Source organism: Mastomys coucha, unplaced genomic scaffold (assembly GCF_008632895.1).
Source record: "Mastomys coucha isolate ucsf_1 unplaced genomic scaffold, UCSF_Mcou_1 pScaffold4, whole genome shotgun sequence".
In the NCBI taxonomy this organism is placed as follows: domain Eukaryota; kingdom Metazoa; phylum Chordata; class Mammalia; order Rodentia; family Muridae; genus Mastomys; species Mastomys coucha.
The window spans coordinates 40161809-40181190 of NW_022196910.1; the positions used below are offsets into that span (position 1 = coordinate 40161809).

General features: G+C 37.4%; 1 pseudogene; it reads left to right on the forward strand.

Annotated features, from left to right (window-relative positions):
- Positions 1-17522, forward strand: part of LOC116076550 — an 85131-nt pseudogene extending 67609 nt beyond the window's left edge.
- The last annotated feature ends 1860 nt before the right edge of the window (positions 17523-19382 follow it).

Here is a 19382-nt window from a genome sequence, read left to right on the forward strand (position 1 = left end):
AGAGAGAGAGAGAGAGAGAGAGAGAACAGAAAGATGGGTCGTTTTAGTCTTTCTTCTAGATGTATCTATTTAGGGCTGTCATTTTAGGACTGGATAATGGTTTAGCCTCTGAAGAAAGAGTGAGCCTCTGGTCACTGTCTGTCTCTCACCAGCCATTAACTACTTATAGTTCTTCATCACCAGTCATTAACGACCTATAGTTCTTCATCACCAGTCATTAACTACCTATAGTTCTTCATCACCAGCCATTAACTACCTAGAGTTTGTCATCTTGGCCTAGAGCCTGGTGATTTCTTTTCCATCTTGGTCTTATTTGTGGACCCTTACTATTACTATTTATTATTATTATTATTATTATTATTATTATTATTATTATTATTAATTTAGATTTTGTGGATAGAGATTCCCCATTATATTTAGGACACAGCATCTCATACTGGGAATCCTGGTCTTCTGGCTTATATAATCTTTCTGTCTTTTCTTCTTCAATGTTCCTGAATGTTCAATGAACTTTTAGTGCAGGTGTTTTGCTGTAGCTGATGGGGCTGAGCACCCCACTATGAATTGTTCTCTAAGTCTTGATTGCTCATGAATTACTGGGATAGTGTCTCTCTAATGGAAAGAGAAGCTTCCTTGCATATGAGAGAGTTGCATATGCTTAGCTGTGAGTATAAGAACAGGGACTTAGAACAGAGTTAGAAATTACAGTGACTTAGGAAAGCAGCAGTTGTAGATTCTTCTCTGGGGTCCATGGTCTCATTAGCAAGTGGTAGTTGTCTAGATTTACAGTACCAGGAATGAATTTTTTTGTTTTGAGCTGGACCTGAGTCCAATTAGACATGTATAGAAACATATACTTGGATATGTTGATCTTTTTATGATCTTCCTAGAGTTTCAAAAACTTGATCTAGCTCAAACCCTTGTCTTCTTACCTTTGTAAGGTGTTTGAAATGAAACCAGTTCATTTTTTCAATCTGTTTATAAAGAATATATTTATATTGCATAAATCGGAAATTTCAAAAGATTTAGCTATATACACTCTATAGATATTCATTGTATATTGACTGTCAATACACAATATATGTATATATATATACATAGAAAATGTAGTTGCTAATTGCATGACTGACTGCTAAGTTTGTAATGATGTTAAATAGCCTTATTGAATTCATTTGACATTCTATGTCCCTGCTGTTTTCTTTTTCTTTTCTTTATTTTTATTTTCTTTCTTTCTTTATTTTTTTCAAGACAGGGTTTCTCTGCATAGCCCTATCTCCTGGAACTCACTCTGTAGACCAGGCTGGCCTTGAATTCAGAAATCTGCCTGCCTCTTCCTCCCAAGGGATTAAAGGCGTGCGCCACCACTGCCCAGTACCTGCTATTTTCTAAACTATATTCTGTGGAGAAGACAAATATAACCTTTACTCCTGTGTCATTGTGTGTTTTCAGGATGCTACTCATTAGTGCTTTGGCCTTCACTTCTATTCTTTTATCCATATGTGAAGCAATAAGAGAGAGAAAGAGCACATAGGATAGCTTTGAGGACATTAAATGTTAGCATTCTTCCTCTACTGCGATATTAACATGCCATCCAACTGTTAGTTCTTACACATTTGGGCTACCACAGTCAATAAATGTGTTCTTATAATTTTCTTCTCTCCCTTTGCTTTTATTAGATAAGACTATCTAATGAGGTAATTTTTTTAAAATTTTTATTGGTTATTTTATTTATTTACATTTCAAATGTTATCCTCCTTCCCAGTTTCCCCTCCACAAAACCCCTATCCCACTTCCCTCCACCTACTTCTATGAGGATGCTCCCCCTGCCCACCCACTTCTGCCTCATCTCTCTAGCATTCCCATACACTGGGGCATCAAGCCTTCACAGGACGTAGGGCCTCTCCTCCCATTGATGCCCGACAAGGCCATCCTAGGCTACATATGCTGCTGGAGCCATGAGTCTCTCCATGCATATTCTTTGATTGGTGGTTTAGTCCCTGGGAGCTCAGGGGGACCGGGGGTGGGGTGGGGATCTGGTTGGTTGATATTGTTGTTCTTCCTATGGGTCGCAGACCTTTTCAACTCTTTCAGTCCCTTCTTCAACGCTAACATAGAGGAAAAAATTAGCATTGCTGGTTCTATTTCCAGTGATTCAGTGGGCAGATTGCAGAGCTGTCTCCATTCTTCATACATTCCAGATAGAAGGAGAAGCATAGCAGCCCCGCAAATCTCATCACTGTGCATATTACAGGGTTTAGTCGCCATTTTTTTTTAAATCAGAACACCTGCAATTTGACACTTACTCACTACATGCCAAAGAATCATTTAACATGACTGTTTTCCTTTGTCTACACTTTACTTCTCTGCTCTGCCAAATTTGTTTTAAACATCAATTATATTATTTCAATATAGACACATCTTAAAAGTTAATTCTAAGCAAGGAAAGGAGGGGAACAAATCTTCCAAGAGTGTTTTCACTAACAGACAGATAAGTAAAAAATCTCCTTGACTTTAAGTCAAATTAGCAGTGGGGCAGAGTGACATGGGCCAAATTCTCAACCTATGAACCAGTCACATCTCATGCTCACAACTGGAAAGGTGCCCTTGTGAGAAGCACCAGGATTCATGGGAATTATATTCAAACTCCGTTGACACTCTGAGATGAGGAAGTGAGGCGAACAGGGTACTGCAAGCCTGTGACAGCAGACACCAGTAACGGCAGAGGTTTAGCCTGCATTTTGGCCACTCTGATATCATTCTAGTATATGAGGTCTCACAAGGAATTTCTACACTATTTAGAGAAAAAGCAGCATGTCCTTTCACTCTTAATATTCAATATTAAGCAGTACAAACAAGCAGTCCACCATCAACTGAGTAATTAAGAATTAAAAACATTTTATCTAAGAATGAAAGATATGTTCCAATGAATTTATTGTTTAGGCTTGAAGGCTTTTATTTTATTTTATTTTATTTTGTATGAATAGTATTGTAGCTATGCATCTGTTGCTGTGATCAAGCACACTGACAAATCAGTAATTTTGGCTCATACTTCAAGGGGACAAAGTCATTCATAATGGAGAAGGCATGACATCACAAGCAGGAGGCTTCTGGTCACTGTCTTCCCAGGCAGGAAGATGAGAGTAATGTATCCTTGTGCTAAGGTTCTAGTCTCACTCTTTTTATTTTATTTTTGCTTTCTACTTAGTAATTTCCCTCTTCCCCTTTCTTTGGCCAAATACACACACACACACACACACACACACACACATGTATATACATATATACACATACATACAGACAGACACATAAGCACTTTGTTCACTTACTGTAGTTTCATGTTTATATTCCTAAATGTAATTGATCAGTTTGCATAATGTTAGTATTATGCAGATTTCAGGGCTGGCTATTTGGTAGTAGATAGTGTGCTCTTCCCTGGGGAATACTATTTCTCCTGTTCCCAGCATTCTTTATTTTGCCATAGTCTTTCAGGAGTCTTCCAGTTTTTCAATAATAAACTAGAGTGTTGTGGTATTTCACTTCCTGGAATAGGAGATTTATCATCTGCTACTCAAGCCTGAAGAAGGGAATTGTTAGATTGTACATACCTTCCATGGAAACAAATTGAATAATGCCCTACTTGATAGTTTTATTCCTTCATAAAATACACATACATACATACACATGTTTAAAGCAAGAGAATACATATATATATATTTGTAAATATATATATATATATTTATGATTGGTGACAGATAGATAGATAGATAGATAGATAGGTAGATAGGTAGATAGGATGATATATAGATAGGTAGATAGATATATAATAGATAGATGAATGAATGAATAGATAGGTAGATAAATAGGTAAATTTATGATAGATAGATGACTGGATGGATAGATAGGTAGATAAATAGGTAGATAGATGATTGATAGATAGATAGATCGATAGATAGATAGAAAGATAGATAGATAAATAGATAGATAGATAGATAGATAGATAGATAGATAGATAGACAGCTAGAGTAATATCTACCCCTGGAAGCTCTTCTATTGTTTTAGAACAAAGTACAAAGGTTTTTTTTTGTTGTTTGTTTTTGTTTTCTTCTTTTTTATTGGTTATTTAATTTACTTACATTTTAAATGTTATCCCCCATCCCAGTTTCTCCTCCACAAACACCCATCCCCTAATTGAGGTAACTTCTTTCATGATTCCATCATACTGTCCTACGTTATTTTATTTACAGCTCCTAGAACAGCAACTCTAAATTCATTCACACTTGTCCCTCACCCAAGTGTATTCTTTTCTGCACCTTTCTGCTTGTTTCTATTTTGAATTCTCAGTATAAACCTGGAAAAAAATTAGTAAGGAATAACCATGGCACAGCATGAACATTATTTTGTTCTAAAATTGCCTCCACCAAACAAAACAGGCTTTTACCTTTTTAAATTAACCTCCTTCTGATGTTGATGATTATGAGCGGAATTGAGCCTGCATTAGAAGGCGACATTAGTGGCCTCCGATTCAGTTTCCAACAGAATTGTTTCCCTTTTAAACTTCATGAATAAAGTCTACTAGTCATATTTTAGTAATGTTATCTACTGGACTCCTACTCAAATTAAGCTCTGCTTGTAGACTTCTAGGGCTTCTCTAGAATCCTCCCATAGGCCCTCTCTGTTACTTAGCTTCTTTCTGTCTGTGTATTGTAGCATGATTATCCTGTACTTTATGGCTAATGACTACTTATTAGTGAGTGCATACCATGCCTGTGTTTCAGAGTCTGGGTTACCTCACACAGCATGATAATTTTTTTGTTCCATCCAGTTACCTGCAAATGTGTTTGTTTTAATAACTGACTAGCATTCCATTGTGTAAATATACCACATTTTCTTTATCATTTGGTTAAGAGACATCTCCCCCTTCCCCCAATTTCTGGATATTACTAAAAAAGCTGCTATGAACATAGTTGAGTAAGTGTCTTTGTGGTACGGTGCAGCACCTTTGGGGTATATGCTCAGAAGTGGTATAATTGGGTAGTGAGGTAGAACTATTCTGAACTTTCTGAGAAAACAACAAATGATTTCCTAAGTGGATGTACAAGTTTGCATTCCCACCAGCAATGGAGGAGTGTAACTCCTTGCTCTACATTCTTGCCAGCATGTCACTTGAATTTTTTAATCTCAGCCCTTCTGGTGAGTATAATATGGAATCTAAGAGTTGTTAATTTTATTTCCTGGATAATGAAAGACTTTGAACATTTCTATGGCCTTTGGGCCATTAGATAACCTTCTGTTTAGAATTGTGTGTTTAGTTCTGTGTCCCATTATTGTTTTTTCTCTTAATTAATTTCTTTGTTTACATTTCAAATGATATCCCCCTTCCTGGTTACCCCACCAGCAACCCCCCATCCCATCCCACTTCATCCCTCCCCTTTGACTCTATGAGGGTGCTCCTCTACCCATTCACCCACTCCTGCCTCATCCCTCTAGCATCTCCCTTACACTGGGGCATCAAGCCTCCCTTTTCTCCCATTGATGTTGGATAAGGGTATATATATCCTCTGCTACATAGGTATCTGGAGTCCTGGCTCCCTCTACGTGTCCTCTTTGGCTGACGGTTTAGTCCCTGGGAGTGCTGGGTGGTCCAGTTAGTTGATATTGTTCTTATGGGGTTGCAATCCTCTTGAGCTCCTTCTGTCCTTTCTGTAGCTCATCCATTGGGGTTTCCTGGTTCAGTTTGATGGTTGGCTGTAAGTGTCTGCATCTGTATTGGTCAGGTGCTGGCAGAACTTCTCAGGAAACAGCTATATCAGGTTACATATGTGGTCCCTCTATGTGTACCCTTTGGTTGGTGGTTTAGTCCCTGGGAGCTCTGGGGGTGTCTGGTTGGTTGACATTGTTGTTCTTCCTATGGGGTTGCAAACTCCTTCAGCTCCTTCAGCCCTTTCTCTAAGTCCTCCATTGGGAATCCCATACTCAGTCCAATGGTTGGCTGCTAGCATCTTTGGATATTTGGGCTCTGTCAGGTACAGGGTTAGTGGGTTAGTGAAGGTCTTTTCCCATTCTGCAGGTTTTGTCCTATTGACAGTGTCCTTTGCCTTTCAGAAATGTTTCATTTTCATAAGGTTCCCTTTATCATTTGTTGTTCTTCGTGCCTAAACTTGATGTTTTGTGCCAATGTGTTCAAATATGTTCCCCACTTTTTCTTTTATTATTTAGTGTGTCCAGTTTTATGTTGAGGTCCTTAATCCACATGGAGTTGAGTTTGTTGCAGTGTGATAAAGATGGGTTTATTTGCATTTGTCTACATGCAGACATCCAGTTAGTTTAGCACCATTTGTTGAGAATGCCTTCTTTTTTCTGTTGTAAGGCTTTTGGCTAGTGTCTGTATATGTGTGTTTATTTTTAGGTCTTTGATTCTATTTGATTGATTAACCTATTTTTATGACAATACCATGCTGTTTTTATTACTATTGCTCTGTAGTACAGCCTGAAAACAGGGCTGGAGATATGACTAAAAGTTCTTTTATTGTTCAGGATAGTTTTAGGTATTCTGCTCTTTTTGGTTTTCCATATGAAGTTGAGAATTGCTGTTTCAAGGTCTGTAAGAATTACATTGGATTTTTGATGGGAATTACATTGAATGTGTAGGTTGCTTCTTGTAAGAAGGCTGTTTTTCCTATGTTAATCCTACTAATCCATGAGCATAGGAGATCTTTCCATCTTCTGAAATTTTATTCAAATATTTTTTCTTCAGAGACTAGAAGTTCTTCTCATCTGGGTCTTTCTCTTTGTTTGTTTGACTTACACAAAGATATTTTATATTATTTGTGGCTATTTTAGAGGGTATTGTTTTCCTGATTTCTTGCTCAGCCAGCTTATTTCTTAAATAAACGAGGGATATTTGTTTTTGTTTTGTTTTGAGTTCATTTTGTATCTGGTCACTTTGCTGAAGGTATTTATCAGCTATAGGAGTTCTCCCATTGAATTCTGGTGGCCACTTATGTATACTATCGTGTCATCCATAAATAGAGGTACCTTCACTTTTTCCTTTCCAATTTGTATCCCCTTGATCTCCTGGTGTCTTATTGCTCTCGCTAGAAATGCAGGTACTATAGAAAACAGATACGGTGAGTATGGACAGCCTAGCAATGTCCTGGATTTTAGTAGATTTGTTTTAAGTTTCTGCCCATTTAGATTGATATTGGCTATTGGCTTGCTCTATATTGCTTTTGTTATGTCTAGGTATGTGCCTTGAATCCCTGACCTCTCCAAGATTTCAACATAAAGGGGAGTTGGATTTTGCTGAATGTTTTTGCAGCATCTAATAAGAGGATCATGTGTTTCTTTTCTTTCAGTTTGTTTATACTGTGAATTACATTGATAATTTTTTTGTATGATGAACCAATGCTGTATCCCTGGGATGAAGCTTTGATTGTGGTGGATGACGTATTTCATGTGTTCTTAGATTTGGTTTGCAAGTATTATATTGAGTATTTATGCATCAAATTTAATAAGAAAAATTGTCCTGAAATTATCATTCTTTGTTGAGTCTGCATGGATTAGGTATCAAGGTGACTGTGGCCTTAAAGAATAAGTTTGATAATGTTCCTTCTGTTTCTATTTTCTGGAATAGTTTGATCAGTATTAGTAGTAAGTCTCATAGAATCCTGCACTAAAGCCATCTGGCTCTGAACATTTTTGCTTGTGAGAAGTTTTAATGACTGCTTCTATTTCCTTGTGGTTTAAAGGAATATTTAAATAGTTTACCTGCTCTTGATTTAACTTTGGTAATTGATATCTAACAAAAATCCCATTCATTTTATTTAGATTTTCATATTTTGTGGTACAGGCTTTTGAAGTAAGACCTAATGATTCTCTGGATTTCCTTATTGTTTGTTGTTCTGTCCCATTTTCATTTTTGATTTTTAAAATTTGGATATTGTTTCTCTGCCTTTTAGTTAGTTTGGCTAAGTGTTTATCTATCTTACTGGTTTTGCCAAAGAATCAGTTCTTGGTTTCTTGGATTCTTTGTATTGTTCTTTTTGTATATAATTTATTGATTTCAGCCCTGAATTTGATTATTTTTTGCCACCTACTCCTCTTGAGTGTGTTTGCTTTTTTTTTCTATAGCTTTCAGATGTGCTTTTAAATTGCTGGTATGAGATCTCTCCAATTTCTTTTTGTAGCAACTTAAGGTTAAAAACTTTCCTCTTAGGATTACTTTCATTATTTTCCATAAGTCTGGGTATGTTGTGCCTTCATTTTCATTAAGTTCTTGAAATTTTTCATTTTCTTTCTTTCTTTATTACCTGACCCAGTGGTGATTGAGTAGTTATTCCATTTTCATGCGTTTGTAGGCTTTCTGATGTTCCTGTTATTGTTGAATTTTAGCTTTAATCCATAGTGGTCTGATAAGATACCAGGTATCATTTCAATTATCTTGTATATGTTGAGGCTTGTTATGTAACTGACTATGTGGTCAAGGTTCTGTGGGGTGCTAAGAAGAAAGTCTATTCTTTTGTGTTTGAGTGAAATGTTCTGTAAATATCTGTTAATTCCATTTGGTTAATAACCTCTGTTTCTTTCATTATTTCCATTTCAATGTCAGTTGGTGAAAGTTGGGTATTGAAATCTCTCATTATTAATATATGGAGTTCAATGTGTTACTTAAGGATTAGTAATGTTTCTGTTACAAATGTGGGTGCCCTTGGAAGATGTTCAGTATTGAGACATCATCTTGGTGGACTTTTCCTTTGATGAGTATGAAGTGTCTGATTCCATTGTTTCTCTATTTATGGTTATTGAGAGTTTTGCAAGGTACAGCAGTCTGGGATGACATCAATGGTCTCTTAGAGTCTGCAAGATAGACATCTACTTGAGCCCTTCTGGCTTTTAAAGTCCCTGTTGAGAAGTCAGGTATATTTCTCATAGGTCTAATTTTATATGTTACTTGGCCTTTTGCCTTGTAGCTTTTAATACTCTCTCTCTCCCTCTTTTTTTTTTAATTCTGTACATTTAGTGTTTTGATTATTATCTAGGAGAAGTATTTTCTTTCCTGGTCCTATTACTTGGTGTTCTGTAAGGTCCTTGTATGTTTATAGGCATCTCTTTCTTTAGGTTTGAAATTTTTTTCTATGGCTTTGTTGATAATATTTTCTGGGACTTATCATTGGAAAACTTCTCCTCCTTCTATTCCTACTATTTTTACATTTAGTCTTTTCATAGTGCCCCATATTTCTTGGATGTTTTGTGTCAGGAACTTCTTTTTGTTTGTTTGTTTGTTTGTTTTTGTTTTTCAAGGCAAGGTTTCTCTGTCTGGCCCTGCTGTCCTGGTATTCTCTCTGTAGACCAGGCTGGCCTCAAACTCAGAAATTCACCTGCCTCTGCCTCCCAAGTGCTGGGATTAAAGGCGTGAGCCACAACCGCCAGACATGTCAGGAACTTCTTAGGTTTAATATTTTCTTTGACCAATATATCAATTTCTTTCATTGGATCTTCCACACCTGAGATTCTCTCTTTTGTTTTTGTATTCTGTTACTGATGGTTGTTTGCATCTGTAGTTCCTGTTCTCTTCCCTAGGTTTTCCATCTCTAGGATTTCCCCAGTTTATGTTTTCTTTATTGCTTCTATTTCTTTTTTTTAAGATTTATTTATTATTATACATAAGTACACTGTAGCTGTCTTCAGACACACCAGAAGAGGGTGTCAGATCTCATTACAGGTGGTTTTGAGCCACCATGTGGTTGTTGGGCTTCAAACTCAGGACCTTCGGAAGAGCAGTAGGTGCTCTTACCTGCTGAGCCATCTCTCCAGCCCTATTGCTTCTATTTCTACTTTCAGTTCTTGTACCATTTTCTTCATTTCCTTCATCTGTTTCGTTGTATATTTCTGTAGTTCTTTATGGGATTTATTCATTTTCCCTTTCCATGCTTCCATCTAAGGTCATCTTGTGCTTTGGCTGCGTTTGGATATCCAGAGCTTGCTGCAGTAGGATAGACAGACTCTGGTGGCATGCTGTTGCCCTGACTCCTGTTGATTGTACTCTCATACTGGCCTTTAGTCATCAAGTTGTTCTTGGTGTTTGCTGCATGTTCCTGATATTAGCAGGACTCCTTGCAGAGGGTAGGAAGAGCTATGGGCCTCTCTTGGCTGTTCCTTAAGTGGACATGGTAAACTGGAGATTCAAGAGTCTTATTGTTTTCTGTTTTTGTTGTTTAGATTGCAGAATCCATGGCAATCTCTGTTTTGTTCTGTTTTTCTCCCAAAAGACATAGTGCTGTGTAAATTTCTTACAATAATTCTTAAAATTGGGAAAAACATTCTTATTAATAATATTAAAATGTACTACTATTTAGCCAATGATTCAATATAACTCACCAAATATTCTTCATAAAGTATCACTCAAAATAGAAGATATTTTACACATAAACTTTGTAGTATCCCTGCTCATAGTGAATACTAAACTAAGCAATTTTTCTTACATTTATATTTCATGGGCTCAGTAGTAAGACTTAGGACTATTTAAAAAGTGCTTTCTTTGTTAATTAAAAACACTTAAATTATTTTGGTGCATAATTAGACTGTAAGTTTACTAAAAAACATATTTTAAAAAGGTAAGTATTACAGTTAAGGAAGTAAAAGATTAAAATAATAATAAGTCAATATAAAATTATACAAGGCATTAACACTGAAACTTACTTATTATGTTCTGAATCTTGTCTATTTATGTTTGCTATCTATCTTTAACCCATATTTTTAGTGTTTTCTTATATGAACTAGACAAATTTAGTTTTGTTAGCCTAGACGTGCCCTCTACTATTGTACTCCTTCACTGTCTAGTGGTTGAGTGGGTGGATGCATTGGAGCAAATCACCCACGATATGCTCAGCAGCCTTCCTTTTATACTATATGTATGTGCCTAGCATTGCACTGCAGCATCAGATTTATGTCACCCAGCGAAGAACATTGTGTTATACCTGACATCTTCTATTTTATAATTCAAGTCTAGTCACTCTGTATCCTTGGATACAAACATACACAGACCTCTTCATTTATCAGGCTGCCATGTCTTGTCTCTCTATTCCTATGTTGTCATCACCTGTAAACAGGTCAAACGTCTGCAGTCCATACACCCTCATCTATTCTATGAGTATATGCATCTATTCCTATTTGTCTGATTTGTGTACAATTTTCCATCTTTCTATTATAAAGTACTGGTGTCTAGTCCTTACTTATCATGACTATCCTACTCAGGAGTTGTCATAGGAACAAAATGGTATACACAAAGGTTCCCTGCTATGGGATGAACTACTAGATTAGTGAATGCTTTCTAAAAACAAACCATGGACTCAAATTGCAACACATATCTGGACAAGTGGAGTGCCTTGGGGTGAATGCACTTATCTCCAGATCTGGATATTTGAACTCCACTTCTGGAGCCCACATACTTGAATGGTTGAAACTCATAAAAGAGCTGTCCTCTGAACTACACACATACAGGCACACACATGCATACATGCACACACACACACACACACACACACACACACACACACACACATGGGGGGGTGGAGAACACAAACAAGTAAGTAATAGAAAAGGTTTATAAAGACCATATTCCTAACAAGATACTTTTCTGTTTGGAAATTATACTAGTTTGCTTTTCTTAGTTCTATAAAAAGAATTAAGACAAATCCTTTCTTCCAATCCTAAATCAAATCTGACATTTATGATGAGAGGTAACAAAACTTTCTGTTTTTTTTGCTCTGAAAAATAATAAGGGTGTCAGGACACTTTCTCATGCTATTGATGAGGTTAAACAGTTGGATTCACAAAAACTGTCTTCATCAATGGGAAGCCATTCTGTCCATCTCCTCTGTGTGAACTGTGTCTGCTTCTGGTTGTAAGAAGACCCAGTGGTATCCTTGAAGAAGACAGAAACAAAAAAAAGGGAATTAACTATGTCAGTTTTGGAAACATACATATATATATATGTATATATGTATATATATATATATATATATATACATATATACATATATATATACACATACATACATGTATGTTATATATATGTATGTTATAGGAAACATTTTCACATGTTTTTGAATTAGCCCAGAGAATGAAAGTGTTATCAAACCAATGGAGTAGCAAGAACATCAGTCTGACCAATGTACATTCCTGACTCAGGTTTTATTTTAATCTTAATAGTACAGGTGATCTTTGCTAAAAGGTCCAGGAGCATATTCATTTCTGTGATGAATAAATTTCGATGAGGGAGAAGTACTTATAAAATGTTTTCTTTTGACTCTATCTGTTCTTCTGATCATGTGGCAACCACTGTGACCTTCCTGTGGCTGTCAGCTCTTCCTCAGGCAGCACAGGCTAGTGTTGCTGAACAAGGAGACCAGATCAAGCAAACCTGACAGATTTGTGATGATGTATACACAGAGAGATTCCATTTTAGTGTCTTTACTTTGCCACCAATTTGATAGTAGTACAGCCTGTGAGTGAAGTGGACCTTCAAATCATAAAGTTTGACAGTAAGAAAAGAGCCTAGGCCTCATCAAGGTGTATATAAACATGTGCAAAGAAACAATGGGAGGAGAGGCCCTTGGCCCTGTGAAGGTTCTGTGCCCCAGTGTAGGGGAATGCCAGAGCCAATAAGTGGGAGAGGGTGGGGTGGCAAGCAGGAGGAGGGGGGAGGCAACAGGGGTTTGTTCTTGTTGGTTTTTTTTTTTTTTGTTGTTGTTGTTTTTTTGTTTTTTTGTTTTTTGTTTTTGTTTTTTTCTTAGATGGGAAACTGAGAAAGGAGAAATCATAAGACATGTAAAAAATATCTAATAAAAAAAGAAACAATGGGAACATGTAGCTACTGTGTTAGTCATATATATATATGTATAAACACATATATATGGATTATAATATATATGAATTTTAATTGTTTATTCAATATCAAGTGGTTAGCATTTAGATCTCTTTCTCTCTCTCTCTCTCTCTCTCTCTCTCTCACACACACACACACACACACACACACACACACACCACTAAATAGGTTCAGAGTGTTATATTTATGTATTTTCTTGTTATAATTATATATAAAAATACAAGAGTAGTAATTGAAGACAGTGGGACCATGAAAATCTGGGCATGTGAGGTTATGGAAGAGATTGGAAGGAGTAAATGGGGGGGGGATTTTTCATTGTATTTATTTTTAAAAGATTGTAAAAAATGTTTTACTTTGAAAGAGAATTATCTATACATGGATATGTAAGGCTAGTCATGTCTACCCAGAATTTAATTTTCAAAACACTAATTTGAACATGCATTTAATAGGAATTATAGAGAATAATTCAGTGATAAAACATGTTTTTGAAATAACTTTGTATCTTATAAATGAGAGAACTGAACATTTGAAAATCTGATAGATGCAGATTTTCTATATTTGCTTATATATATATATATATCACTTTTAAATGAGTTATCTCAAGATAAAATATTTTGTAAAATTAATTATATAAAAATCAGATTTTTAAAAATATTGTCACAGATTTACCATATTTATAAATTTGTCATTTCTCCACCTTTAAATAAAGTATTCTTCCCATTTTATTTTATGTATATGGGTGTTTGGCCTGCAAGTACATTTTTACACATGTGTGCCTGAAGCCCATAGAAGCCAAAAGAAGGGGTAGGATTTTCTAGAACTGGAGTTCCAGATATTTGCAAGCTACTATGTGGGTGCTGGGAATAAAAGCCAGGTCTTCTGGAAGCTTGGTAAGGGTTTTTTAACCACTGTGGCAGCACCCTAGTTCTGCGGTTTTATTTGTAAATATTGTTCATGTGTGTTTAATTTTCTGATCTTACTAAGCATTCAGACCCTCACATAACAGGAGATCAAAGCTAATTATTAAATTGTCAAAGTGTATAAACTGAAAGGGGAGATCATAAGAGGATATAAAGGAAAGTTATAATAAAAATTCATTTTTTGTCTTCCTGATACTTTATAGTCCCATTTCATTATAATATAAATGACTACAAGAATGTCAACCTAAAGTACATCTTGGCCCTCAGAGCCCTGCTACATAGTCATATCAGCTATTTGGGGATTTCATATGGCAATGAACTGTCATATTGCACATACTAGCCCTCAGACACTTGACTTTTAGTAAAATGTAAAACATTTCAAAAAAAGCATAAAAGAGTTTCAAAGCACCATGAAACTTCAATATAGGGTACCTTAAATGCATTCTCTCTCATCAATATCTTTCTATCCTACCTTTCTGAGACACTATGTTGGATTATTAATTCAAGAACTATATTGTCAGCTAGTCTCCTTTCATGCAAAGAAAAATTCAGCAGTCATTCTTAATTGATATCATCCTGGGAAGGATTTGTTTAAATATTCAGCCTGATATTCCACATGACTAATTTATTGTCATAAACTGAATAAGTGACATTTCTAAAATTCAATTTCTATCACAAATTAAATTTTCTAGTATAAAACAATCTCTCACAAGCAGGTTAATTGTTTAAACTGAAGCATGGCACCTTTCCCCTCTAAACATCTATAAATATAAATTAGGTTACATCATACCACATTCTACTAGGCATTTGTTTATGGAGAACTAATAGGGTCCTTATTCTGAAACCAGTTTTCTGCCCTAAAGTTCACAGGGTGAATAAACAATGGACACAGAATGGGAAATCAGACAGTGTTGCATTTTCAAACTTTCATATGAAATATATATTTGAGGTCACGTTATTAAACTGGTTTGTATGTTAATTGTCAAGTCAACTAGTGAAATGTTAGGGCAAGCTTATATCCCTTTGTCTTCTAAAGGAGGGAATATCACATCTGGACAACACACGCACACACACACACACACACACACACACACACACACACACACAAACATGCAGAGAGAGAGAAATTGAGAGAGAAATACACACATATAGGAACAACCAGAGAAACAGAGTAGAACAGAGAGAGACAGAATGACTGAGATAGAGCAGGAGATGAAGACAAATAAAAAGTTTGATAGGTATACTTGGTTGTCAACTTGATTACATCTCAAAATAACTAAAATCCCAAAAGGGAGGACATGCTAGTGAGGCATTTTTGCCTAACTTGAAATAATCTATTTCAGTTCTTGAGGTGGGAAAGCACACCTTTAGTTTGATTACACTTTCTGCTTGAAGCCTATAATAGGGCATAGAACAAAGAACATTTTGATCTTCTATTCTCCCTCACCTTGCTAGGGAGTCCATTCCTTCCCTGGCATTAGATTTAAAGTTTTGGGATTATAGCATACACAGGAGACCAGCTCAGACACCCAGCCTTGTGGACTGAGCATGTTCCTGATTCATGTGATTTCTGTTCACAGCATTGTTGGATTAGCAGGATTCATGTAAATTATTCTAATCAATCCTCTTTCTATACATATAGAGAGATTCCTTGTTACTCCACCAAATGCTGGCTAATACACAGAATAAAATTAAACAAAAGCAGGGCTGGGGTCTAGAGCAGACCTTGGGTGAAAGCTCTGCAGCCAGTCCCACAACACCCAGAGGAAGCTCCACTCCCAGGCATTCTGACACACCTAGGATCAGAGGCGAGCAGGAACCAACATCTGTCCCAACACTGGGAGTAACTGGGACCAGTGGGACCAGGCACACAGGAACTCCACCAGCTCAGTGACTCGGGTCCTTCTGGTCTGTCTGGGTTAGTGTCCTGAGCAGACCTTGGGCACAAGCTCTGCAGCCAGTCCCACAACACACAGAGAAAGCCCCACTCCCAGGTGATCTAACAAGCCCAGGATCCCAGGATCCCAGAATCACAGGATCACAGGGTCAGCTTGATTCTGAGGAGTTCTGACACAACCAGGATTACAGGAAGGACAGGCTCCAGTCAGATTTAGCAAGGGCTGGTAGCACTAGAATTAACCAGATGGCGGGGGGCAACCATAAGAAAATAAACACAAACCAAGGTCACTTGCCATCATCAGAACCCAATTCTCCCACCATAGCAAGTCCTGGACACACCATCACACCGCAAAAGCAAGATTCAGATCTAACATCACTTATCATGATGATGATACAGGACCTTAAGAACGACATAAATAGCACCCTCAAAGAAATACAGGAGAACACAGGTAAACAGCTAGAAGCTCTTAAAGAGGAAACACAAAAATCCCTTAAAGAATTACAGGAAAACATAATCAAACGTGAAGGAAATGAGCAAAACCATACAGAATCTAAAAACGGAAATAGAAACAATAAAGAAATCAGAAAGAGGGGAAGATGGCCGCACTGCAGTCGGGTGTGACACGTGCTTTCACGGAGAGGACTGTACACTGACGACAGCCATACTAATCTCAGGTGAAGAGAAGCCTGAAAGCAACTTGGGGAGCTGCAATGATGTTGACAACCATGAGCCTGTGCCCCCAAAGATGTGAGACTTTATCTTGGTACTGAGGGCATGTGGGAGATGCTTTGGGATCTTAAGAGAATGAACGTAAGCCTAATGCTTGACTGAGCTCTTGTCGGAGGATAGTAGGTGTATGTTTGTAGGATTAATTAGATTGTACTAATCCTTGTATTCTTAGCACTTCAAAAAAGTGCCAGGTTTTGAATAGTGAAGATGAATATTTTTGAGAGAGAGAGAGAGACAGAGACAGAGACAGAGAGACAAGCCCTCTTACCGTATCTGTTTGTAACTTGTCATCTGCCCTTGCAGTCTAACTGATGAGATGCTACTCAAAGCTTGTGAGGGGTGAGCAGCACACAAGGCTGCCCGGATTGGAATCACCATGAAGGCCAAACTTGCTCGCCTGGAGGCCCAAGAGCAGGCCTTTCTGGCTCAGCTCAAAGGCTCAAAGGCCATGGGCACCTCTCAACCACTGACGGACAGCGAGCCTTCCCACAAAAAGAAAAAGAAGAGAAAGCAGAAAGAAGAGGAAAAGGGTATAACAACTGAAAAGAGTCTAGGCGAAGAGCTGCTGGAACACACTGACAAGAGCTTCAGGAAAAGCAAGAAGAAGAAAAGGAGGCAGAAAGATGAGAGAGAAGCAACAGCTATAGGAAGTGAGGAGGAAGAGGCTGCAGGGGAGAGTGGGCCCAGAGAACTGAGCACAGAGCAATCTGATTGGTTTTCCAGGAAAAAGAAGAAAAGGAGGAAGCAGCACCATGAAGAAGAGGGGGAGATGGGAGTCTGTGATGAAGGAGGCAGAGATGTGACAGTTAACAGTGGAGCAGATAAAGACCCCAAGAGACGCAGCAAGAAGGGTCAGATGTGTGGGGAGGACATAGATACCCAAGAGGAAGAAGGGAAGGATGACCTAACAAAAGGAGAGAGAAAGGTCAGAAAAAAAGACAAAAAGAAAAGACAGCAGTGCTGTGAGGAGGTCTTGGATGTAAGCAATAAAGATGATGGCAGGACATGGGAAGCAGAGGATGAAGGTGAGAGAAGTCAGCAATACCCAAAGGAGAGAACCAAAAAGAAGAAGCGGAAGAGGGACTGAGGGTCTAAAGTGGATCTCAGCTCCTTCTCAGGAGTAGCCTGGTTCGGGGTAGGGTTTCTGCACACTCCTCTGCAAGCAGCTCTGGAGCACCAGTCTGCTGAGGAGAGCCAAAGCACTCTATGCTAGCTGAGTGGGTGGACGTGTTCCCCTGTGAAAAACTTCCTGTCCAAAAAGTATGAACCTGGTGCCCGGCAGCTCACCAGCTAAAGGATGGTGGGAAGAGGAATCAGGATGGAAGGATAAAAAAAAAAAAGAAATCAGAAAGAGAGACAACCCTGGAGGTACAAAACATAGGAAGGAAATCAGGAGCCATAGATGCAAACATCACCAACAGAATACAAGAGAGAGAACAGAGAATCTCAGGGGCAGAAGACACCTTAGAAAACATTGACACAACAGTCAAAGAAAATGCAAAAAGCAAAAAGCTCCTAACCCAAAACATCCAGGAAATCCAGGATGCAATGAGAAGACCATGAGATAATGAGATAATAGGTATAGAAGAGAATGAAGACTCCCAATGAAATGGGCCAGTAAATATCTTCAACAAAATTATAGAAAAAAACTTCCCTAACCTAAGGAAAGAGATGCTCATGAACATACAAGAAGCCTACAGAACTCCAAATAGACTGGACCAGAAAAGAAATTCCTCCCGACATATAATAATAAAAACACCAAATGCACTAAAAAAAGAAAGAATTTTAAAAGCAGTAAGGGAAAAAGGTCAAGTAACATATAAAGGCAGGTCAATCAGAATTACACCAGACTTCTCACCAGAGACTATGAAAGCTAGAAGATCCTGGGCAGATGTCATACACACCCTACAGGAACACAAATGCCAGCCCAGGCTACTATACCCAGCAAATCTCTCAATTACCATAGATAGAGAAAACAATATATTCTATGACAAAACCAAATTTACACAATATCTTTCCACAAGTCCAGCCCTACAAAGGATAATAGATGGAAAACATCAACATAAGGAGCAAAACTACACCCTAGAAGAAGCAAGAAGGTAATCTTTCAACAAATCCACACAAACTTAATTCTACCTTTTACAACAAAAACAACAGGAAGTGACAATTACTTTTTCTTAATATATTAATATGAAATTTAATATTACCAATATATCCTAATCGATTGAAATCCAATAATATGAGGAAATGGAAATTTGTTGATTGTTATCCAATGGTCTCTCTAATTTGGTAATTTGAGAAATAGGTCCAACATTGTACAATCTATATACACTGTCAGCTTGTATGTTTGTGACAGTGTCTGGCTGTGTACAACATAAGGGTCTTCAAATCTTGCTTCTCCTATCTCAGCCTCTCTATTAGTATTGTTTATTTCATGTTTTTACACTATACTATGGTTTTCAGAACAGCTTATATATTTCAAAAGTATTTACATACCCAAAAGAAACATAGATGATTAAATAGGGAGGTGGCTTGTAAGAAAACAACAAAGTGAGAATGAATGCTTTGCTTGACATTTGTAGCTCTTGTGTCAAGTTTGAAGAAGAGGACTTTATAAGTTACTCTTTCTCTGAGATGAATGCTTTTCCAAATTATCACAGCTAATGAACCAAATTCTTACCCTCAACTAATGTCTGTGCCACCCTCCAAGCAGAACCATTGTTCATTGAAATAGTTGGTGAATGACTTTATGGATAGACTATCTTAATACCTCCACCATTTCTTAAATGAATGTAACCTGTTCTCTGTAGGTTGAGAACGAAGTCACTCACTCAAGTCAAATAGCTTTGACCATAGCAGGAAGTCTGTATCCAAAAATCAAGTCTACAATTCATTTCTTGGTACAGCAGAACAATCAACTCTCAGCTTAGGTACGATGGAGGTAAAA